This window comes from Microtus ochrogaster, unplaced genomic scaffold (genome assembly GCF_000317375.1).
Source record: "Microtus ochrogaster isolate Prairie Vole_2 unplaced genomic scaffold, MicOch1.0 UNK20, whole genome shotgun sequence".
NCBI classification, from domain to species: domain Eukaryota; kingdom Metazoa; phylum Chordata; class Mammalia; order Rodentia; family Cricetidae; genus Microtus; species Microtus ochrogaster.
Window position 1 is genome coordinate 4,153,157 of NW_004949118.1, and position 8,999 is coordinate 4,162,155.

Genomic DNA, 8,999 nt, shown 5'->3' on the forward strand with positions numbered 1-8,999 from the left:
GATCTCTGTGAGTTCAAGACCAGCCTGGTCTACAGAGCGAGTTCCAGGACAGGCTCCAAAGCCACAGAGAAACCCTGTCTCGAAAAACCAAAAAACAAAACCAAAAAAAAAAAAAAAAAAATGGAGAAGATGCCAACCACCATTTCTTTCATTTATTTGTCTTAAAAGACTTATTGTTACAGCTGGCCAGCATGATATATGCCTTTAAGTCCAGCACTTTGGGAGACAGAAGCAGGCTGATCTCTGAGTTTGAGGCCAGCCTGGTCTACAGAGTGAGTTCTAGGATAGCCAGGGCTACACAGAGAAACCTGTCTCAAAAAAAAAAATTATGTGTATATTTGTGCACCTGTGTGAGTTTATGGTCACCACATGCACACAGGAACATGCAGAGGTCAGAGAGCAGCAGGTCCCTAGGAACTGGAAAAGTTACAGGCAGTTGTACGCTGCCTTGTGTAGGTGCTGGGACCCAACAGAGGTTCTCTACTAGAGCAGTAAGCCTGCTTAACCACTGAGCAATCCCTCTGGACTCCTGTAACCATTTCTTCATGCACTTGGCCAAATTTCCTGCTGAGTTTTACATATAAAAACAAAAAAAACAGGGCTAGAGAGATGGCTCAGCGGTTAAGAGCATTGCCTGCTCTTCCAAAGGTCCTGAGTTCGATTCCCAGCAACCACACAGTGGCTCACAACCACCTGTAATGAGGTCTGGTGCCCTCTTCTGGACTTCAGGCATACACACAGACAGAATATCATATACATAATAAATAAATAAATAAATAAATAAATAAATATTGGAAAAAAAAAACTAAACTAGAAAAACACATGTATAGAAAGTCCCAGAGCAGATCATACTATGAAATCAGCATCCAGATGAACCAGGAAATTAGGCACTGTGAGGTCACATACAAAAAATACATTTTAACTATTATGTCTACATAAAATTACTGTCTGGCAAATTTTGCTATTAAAAAGTAAGGTGGTATGAGTTCTAGGTTCGGGAAAATTGTTTGTCCACAAAATAGCTCAGTCTTCCTTTCTGTCTGTTAGAGACCTCACCTATATAATTAAAACAGTGACCTTTAATAATTTATACCTCCCGTATTTGTGGATCTAAAGGTTGAGGTGCGCTTGCAAGTTCTAATAATAAATATGGAATTACCCGTGGTAAGTTGTAGGTCACTTCTGATCCTTCCCAGACAAATCAGACCGGAAGATGGCGACCTGGGGCTGGAGTTGCGCATCTGTGTTCCACCCCCAGAATTCGGCCCAGAGGCTTATGACCACCTGCAATTCCAACTCTGGGAAATTTCTTATACACATGGCATACACACAGGCACAAGACAAGTATGCATATACATAAGTAAAAATAAAAAATAAGGTGATAAATACATGGTAATGGATGATAATATAGTGAAGAAAGTTAATATGATGGAATGTGTTTATTGAGAGCTATGCATGTTTTATGAAATTTTCCTTGTGGACATAGGGTGGACAGTTGAGATAGAATCTTATTATGTATCCAGGCTGGCCTTATAATCACCCTCCTCCTTCCTCAGCCACCTTGGTGCTGAGATTACAGTTTTATGTCAACACACTCAGCTATAACTTTAGAAGAAATTTGCATTTAAATATCATTCCCTAGAATTGGGGAACAGAAAGGGATTTTATTTTTATTTATTTATTTATTTATTTTGGTTTTTCGAGACAGGGTTTCTCTGTAGCTTTGGTGCCTGTCCCGGAACTAGCTCTTGTAGACCAGGCTGGCCTCGAACTCCCAGAGATCCACCTGCCTCTGCCTCCCGAGTGCTGGGATTAAAGGCGTGCGCCACCACCACCCAGCCAGAAAGGGATTTTAAAGCGTGTTTACGGTCCTCACACGTACTCCTGTGTTTCGGGGACCCCATATCTGGCATCTTCCAGTTATGGTTCTTGGAAGCAGTTTTCCCTATGATGCAATTTATCATCCAGACCATGGGACATTTATGATTCCTTAATTACAGGGATAACAGGCAAGAACCAGGGCTAGCCTGGGCAGCTCAGGCTGTGTGGTCCCCGTATGATTAACGCACATTCCTCGAGGTAAGAATGTCTCAAGTCAAGGTGATTCATCTTTATATACACCCACACTGAGAAGACATGACCACTTTCCATTTTAACTCTTTCCAATAGTCGTGGGCTGGAGGACATGAAAAAAGCTAGTTCAGTCACTCCCTCGCTTGTACACGCTTTCGTTGGAAGACTGTTTTATCAAATACCTAAGATGCTAAATTTCATATAGACATTAAGAGTCGCGGGGCTGAAGAACATAAAGCATGGGACCTACTTCGGGGGTCTCATAAGACAGATGATGTCATGAAAAAGAGAAACGCTGACACTGGCATCCGGAGCTGGTCTCCACCGGCGTCCAGAGCTGGCTAAACACCTGGGAAAATAGCGGTTTGTATATCCTCGTGGCTGAAGCAGTACGGAATCCACACGACAGGTTCTCCTGACACAGATCACATCTGAAAGTTGGGGCTCAGGGTAGACCCCAGCATCACCCACTGCGTCATTGAATAAGGGTCTCTGTGTCTCCACTTTCTTGCTTAAAAAAATGACATTGATACCCAATTCAAGATTATTTCTTGACTTCTATTATATACAAACATTTAGAATCATATTAACATCTGGTATGAACGAATATCATCTATTGTCAGTGGAGAAGGCTGTGTAGTTCCCATTACCGGATTCTCTGAGTAATGCCTGCCAATAAATCAGATTCCCATACGAACCTGTGTATAGGCAAAGAAGATGTTTTAGGGTTTCATTTCTTATCGAGCAGGAAAAAGAAGTTATTTTGATTAGCAAGTTGAGAAAAAAAAACAAACAAGTCTGCAGGTAACTGGGTTTAGTAGCTGTTACGGTAAAGTAGCAATTGAGTCCACCGGAGGGAAAGTGAATCCTGCTGAGGGCTTTGCGGGTGTTACTTTCTAAGTTTCACAGATGAAGAAGCCACAGCACAAGGAAAATGATACTTTAGGGATGGTGGGATGAGGCAGTGGGTAACGGCACTTGCTCCTGATGCCGACAACCCTGATTTGATCCCCAGGACTCTCGCGGTGGAAGGAGAGGATTGACTTCCAGGTGCACGCGCGCGCGCGCACACACACACACACATACAAAGATGTCCATGACTGCAATTTAAACATATTTCTGAAGAAATAGCTACTCTTCCAACAGAATTGGATTATCGCGAGCCCAGGGGAAGTAGCAATTGTTCACATTTCCTGAATGGAGCTCATCAGTCTATCTACATGGAAATGAGTTTTCTCTGGGTCACTGTCTATGACCCTGACATCAGGACTGTTTATGAATTCAGAATGATGTCATTTTGAACCAAGAAGACCGTAGAAAGCCAGCTTGGGGCTGTGAGTAGGTGGCACAGCCAGGCTGGGAACTCAGAAGTGTACAGGTGTCCCCACACTCTCCCCAGTTCTGCTTTGTCTTCTCGCAGGTACTGTTCATCCCTACCCATGAGGCTATGCGGCAGCCAGTCCTCAGAACTGCCACAGGTCTCTCTGCTAGGGTGTAGTGAGCCAGCTTCACAAGGTGACAGAGGAGACAGATGCTGACCAGGCAACTGGAAGAAGAAGCTGATGGCTATCAGACAGATGGCGCCCAGAGATGTCTTGCTTCTTTGTGGGAAGGTTAACACGAAACTCTGGAACCAGGAACAGTTCTAGAATTAATGCAGAAAAGAAGGCTGCGGGCTGGAGAGATGGCTCAGAGGTTAAGAGCATTGCCTGCTCTTCCAAAGGTCCTGAGTTCAATTCCCAGCAACCATATGGTGGCTCACAACCATCTGTAATGGAGTCTGGTGCCCCTTCTGGCCTGCAGGCATACACACAGACAGAATATTGTATACATAATAAATAAATAAATATTTAAAAAAAAAAAAAAGAAAAAAGAAAAGAAGGCTGCATGTCGATCAAGATTCTGGATCTTAGCCAGGCATGGTGATGCATGCCTTGAATTCCACTCAGCAGGCAGAGGCACGCAGACCTCTGTGAGTTTGAAGCCAGTCTGGTCTATGTAGAACAAAGTTCCAGGACATCCAGGGAACACAGAGAAACCCTGTCTCAAAACAAAACAACCCCCCACAAAAAACAAAAAGATTCAGGGCCTTTCGGTGCCGTGCACAGCGCCCCCGTGTCTGCGCTCTGTGCGCTGGCACCCAACTTGCAAGCCTCGGGCAAGGTGGCTGGAGGTTAAACTACACAGACACACACAGACAGAGAGACAGCGACACAGGTTATCCTTGAATTCCCCAAGAATGCCCCCTTTATTGTGTTCAGGGGCAGATTATATAGAGAGAGCCACGCCCCAGCCAAACCCACCAGAAACCACTCTCCTGCCATCAGGAACTCCTGAGGGTCTCGTGCTCAGAGCAGCTGTAGGCATTCAGATCAGGGGATTACAAGAAATTCAGGATCTGGGGTCTCACTGCTCCCAACATTTCGGGAGTACTGGGGGTTCACTTAAGAAGGATGAGTTCTATAGGAATTAAAGGTTGAAAATGTATGGAAGCTGTTTTCTAATGTAAACAACTGAATAAACGTGTGGGGTACGGAGCTGCAGCATCCACACGCGGTCCACAAAAGGCTGCTCACGGGATGCTGGAAACGGCTTTCTCCAGGCCCTTCGGGCCTGAGAGAATGGCATTTGAGAGGCTCAGGAAGGGGGAAGACAGTTGGGTTCTGATACCCTGGGAAAACAAAACCACTAGGAGAGACGAGAATACTGCTGTGAGTTCCCAGCTTCCATCTAACCGTGCTTCTGTGTTTCCCCAGTGTTCCTTTGTGCCCTTGAGGAGAGCCTTGATGGACAGGAGCTAGCTCAGTGAGAGCAGCCTTGGGTAGTGTGAACACGACCTTGGGTGGGCAAGAGATACAGCTTGACCCACACCATCTTCTTCTTTTTTTTTTTTGTTTTTGTTTTTGTTTTTTGGTTTTTTGGTTTTTCCAGACAGGGTTTCTCTGTGGTTTTGGAGCCTGTCCTGGAACTAGCTCTTGTAGACCAGGCTGGTCTCGAACTCACAGAGATCCGCCTGCCTCTGCCTCCTGAGTGCTGGGATTAAAGGCGTGCGCCACCATCGCCCGGCTTTTTTTTTTTTTTTGACCCACACCTTCTAAAACATGGATGTTGGTGGAGACAGGGTGATTTGATCAAATGCTAGTTTAATGAGATACCTTAGAAAAGCCCTTGTGTGTGGTGATGACATCAGAGATGCAAAAATCACATCACAGGGTTCATGATGTCTCTGATGGGCATGTGTACGGTAGCTTAGTTCACGTATTTAAGCCCTTTTGGTCTTTAACCCCCCCCTTCCCCCCCCCCCTGTCATAGTCTCCCATATGAATGAGCAAAGAGAGTTGCCACGGGGGCTGGAGAGATGGCTTAGTGGTTAAGAGTATTGCTTGACCTTCCAAAGGTTCTAAGTTCAATTCCCAGCAACCACATGGTGGCTCACAACCATCTGTAATGAGGAGGTCTGGTGCCTTCTTCTGGCCTGCAGACATGCACACAGACAGAATATTGTATACATAATAAATAAATAAGTATTTTTTTAAAAAAAGAGAGAGTTGCCACAGCCCTATCTTTGCTGTGTTTACTTTGCTTTATGGTGCTGAGGAGCAAATCCAAGGCTTGGTGCATGCCGGGATATGTTCCATCACCGAGCTATATCCCATCCCTGTTTGTGTTTGGATGGGATTGAGGTCTCCCAGGTGACTGGCTCTCAGTTACTACCCTGTGGTATGCTGCAGTGGCCTGCTGTAAATTATGCCCTGTACATTACTCCATATCATGTTCAGCTTGCTGGCTGAACCTTGCCCTGCGTGACTCCTTTTATAAAGCCAGCAACTGACTCCCTTCTGAGTACAAATACGAAGGCAGAATTGACTCGGAGTCTTATTTCCATAAAGACACCACTTGTCCAGCACAGATTGCGAGGTCCACACTGTTAGCATATTCATATAATTAAAAATAACCGCAAGTGAACTTTGGAAACAGGCCAGTACATGAATCAGTAATATAAATCATATTAAAACCATACCAGGAAGACGAGTCTGTGAACTATCTAAACACAACAGACCAACGAGGGATAAAACACCTTCATAAAAAAGGAGGATACATGCCAGGCAGTGGTGGCGCATGCTTTTAATCCCAGCACTCAGCAGGCAGATCTCTGTGAGTTCGAGGCCAGCCTGGACTACAGAGCGAGTTCCAGGACAGCCAAGGCTGTTACACAGAGAAACCCTGTGATGAAAAACAAAAACGAAACAAAACAAGGACACACGACACTGTGGTGACTGCAGCCTATCTCCCGTGACCCAAACACATGACTTTTGCACCTAGGGATGGCAGGCCAGGAACTCCCAGTTCCACGCTGCTTGGCCTTGTTCCTATTGCTTAGTGCATCATCTGTCCTGGTTGACTTTTTTTTTCATCAGTTTGATACGAGGCGCAATTGTCTGGAAAGACAAAACTCAGTTGAGAAATCCCTCTGTCAGATGGCCTATAGGCAAGTCTTAGGGCGTTCTTTTTTATTAATGATTGGTGTTCAAGGGTCCAGATACCTGTGGGCATGTCATCTCTGGGCAGGTGGTCCTGGGCATTGTAAGAAAACAGGATATGAAAGCCCTGGAGAACAAGACAGTAAGCAGCACTCCTCCATGGTTCCTGTTTTCAACTCCTGCCTCCAAGTTCCTGCCTCCGGGTTCCTGCCTTGAATTCTTCTCAGGATGATGAGTGTGACCCGAGAGTTGTAATATAAATAAACCCTTTCCTCTCCAAATTGCTTTTGATCACAGTGTTTTATCTTTTTGGGTTTTTTTTTTTGTTGTTGTTGTTGTTGTTTTGTTTGTTTGTTGAGATAGGGTTTCTCTGTAGCTTTGGGGCCTGTCTTGGAACTAGCTTTCTTAGACCAGGCTGGCCTTAACTCGCAGAGATCCACCTGCTGGGATTAAAGGCTTGTGCCTCCACTGCCCGGCTCGTGGTGTTTTATCACAACACTAGAAAATCCTAAGACACCATCTGTATAATCAGAGTTCTCTAGAGTCATAGAATTTATGAAATGTGTGTGTATGGGAATTTATATGGGTTATAAAATATATATTATATATATATATAATGGGAATTTATTGGAATGACTTACAGACTGCAATCTAACAATGAGTAGGTATGAATGGAAAGTCTGAGAATCGAGTAGCTGCTCAGTCCCACAGGCCTGGGCATCTCAGCTGGTCTGCTGGATCCCGGAGAAGGAACGGATGGATGTGCTGACTAGGAGGGGCAAGCAGGTGAAGAACAAAGCCTTCCTTCTTCCCTTGTCCTGATAAAGGCTTCCAGCAGAAAGCGTGACCCAGATTAAAGGTGTGCCTTCTAGACTCAAGGTCAAGATTGGCGGCAGCCTGTGTCTTCCAGCCTCAAAATCTGGATCTCCATTTCCGGATTATAGGGCATTCCAGTTACAGTCAAGGGGACTCCCAGGAACAGCCACCACGCCATCCATTTGTCCCTTACTCTGTACCCAGTCCTGTGCCGCTGAGCCCTCCAGTTGGGTTCAGTCATATCTGATTACCTGCGTGGCTCTCTTTTGCAGGGGCATCACCTTTCTGCCGCCAGCGAGTCCTCTTTGAACTCCGCAGCCTCTTTAACACTTGCAGCCACTCCGTTTTATACATAAATACATGCATGTGTGACCTGAGGGTCAGCTGTGATTGGAACGAAGCGACAATGGCCAACAGCAATGTTAGTGCGGGGACATGGAGAGTGCTTGGTGAGTTTCAGCTAAAGCAACGGACACAGCTTGTGAATTTGTTGACAGTAAATAAATTCTGACAAGTGTGCTCATCTGGGTTTCTGGCAGGACATGGTCACAACATTCCAGGTGTTTCTGTGTGTCTTAACCTCAGGAAGAATATGGGTGGCTGAAATGACACTTCCAGAAGGCGGAGTAGAAGGAGGCTTCACAGGAGAAGCCCCAGGCTGGGCATGGCTGAGCTTGTCTTCCATCCCAGCGTTTGGGAGACAGAAGCAGGTGAATCTCTGAGTTTGAGACTAAGATAGTCTACGTAGGAAGTTCCAGTCCAACCAGGGCTATGTATGAGATCCTGTTGCAGGGTGGGGGAGAAAGAGCCTGCGTCTATGTTGCTTTTTTCTTCTTACAATTCGCCACCAGCCTCCAAAGGGTCATCCTTGTCCTTCTGTTGAGTGTCTACCATGTACCACAGACTTACAGTAGCGTGACCATTCTCCCCACTGCAATCCACCTTGCCCTTCTAGCTAAGCTCTCTGGAAGGCTCTGGGTGGTGGCACTGGGGAGACAGCTCAGCGGGTCACAGCACTTGCTGGACAAGCGTGAGGACCAGGAGTATGAATGCCCAGTACTCACATAGAAAGGTGAGCACGCTCTTGGTTGCCCACCATAAGTAGGCAGTAGGGCCCTGCTGTAGAAGACACAGTATCCTTTGGTTGCAGAACTGAGATGTTGAGCTGGGACCTGACCTGAAAACTACCCCCTGCTGGCTAGTTTGTGCTGGAATGTGCTCTGCAGGCCACCGGGAGAGAAGAGCCACCAGTGGTTTTACCCAGGACCACCTGTCACGTACAGTGAAACATGGAGACAGTGATGGTAAGGAGGCTATGAGGTAACCAGCCACTTTTGGATTGGACCTAAATTCCTCAGGAGGGAATTCGTACCTAGTGTTATCATTTATAAGATGTAGGACCTGAGGTTGGTGTCACAAGGAGTGGTGGTCCTACGAGGGGCAGTGGCGGGTCCCCTTGGCGGATGAGAGACAGAGGCGTGTGAGAGATAGACAGATATGCCATGCAGAGAGAGCTGGGGTATAGAGTTTATTTAGTGGGCTATGAAGGGGGAAAGGAAGGGGAGAAGAGAGGGGGAGAGAGAGAGAGAGAGAGAGAGAGAGAGAGAGAGAGAGAGAGAGAGAGAGAGA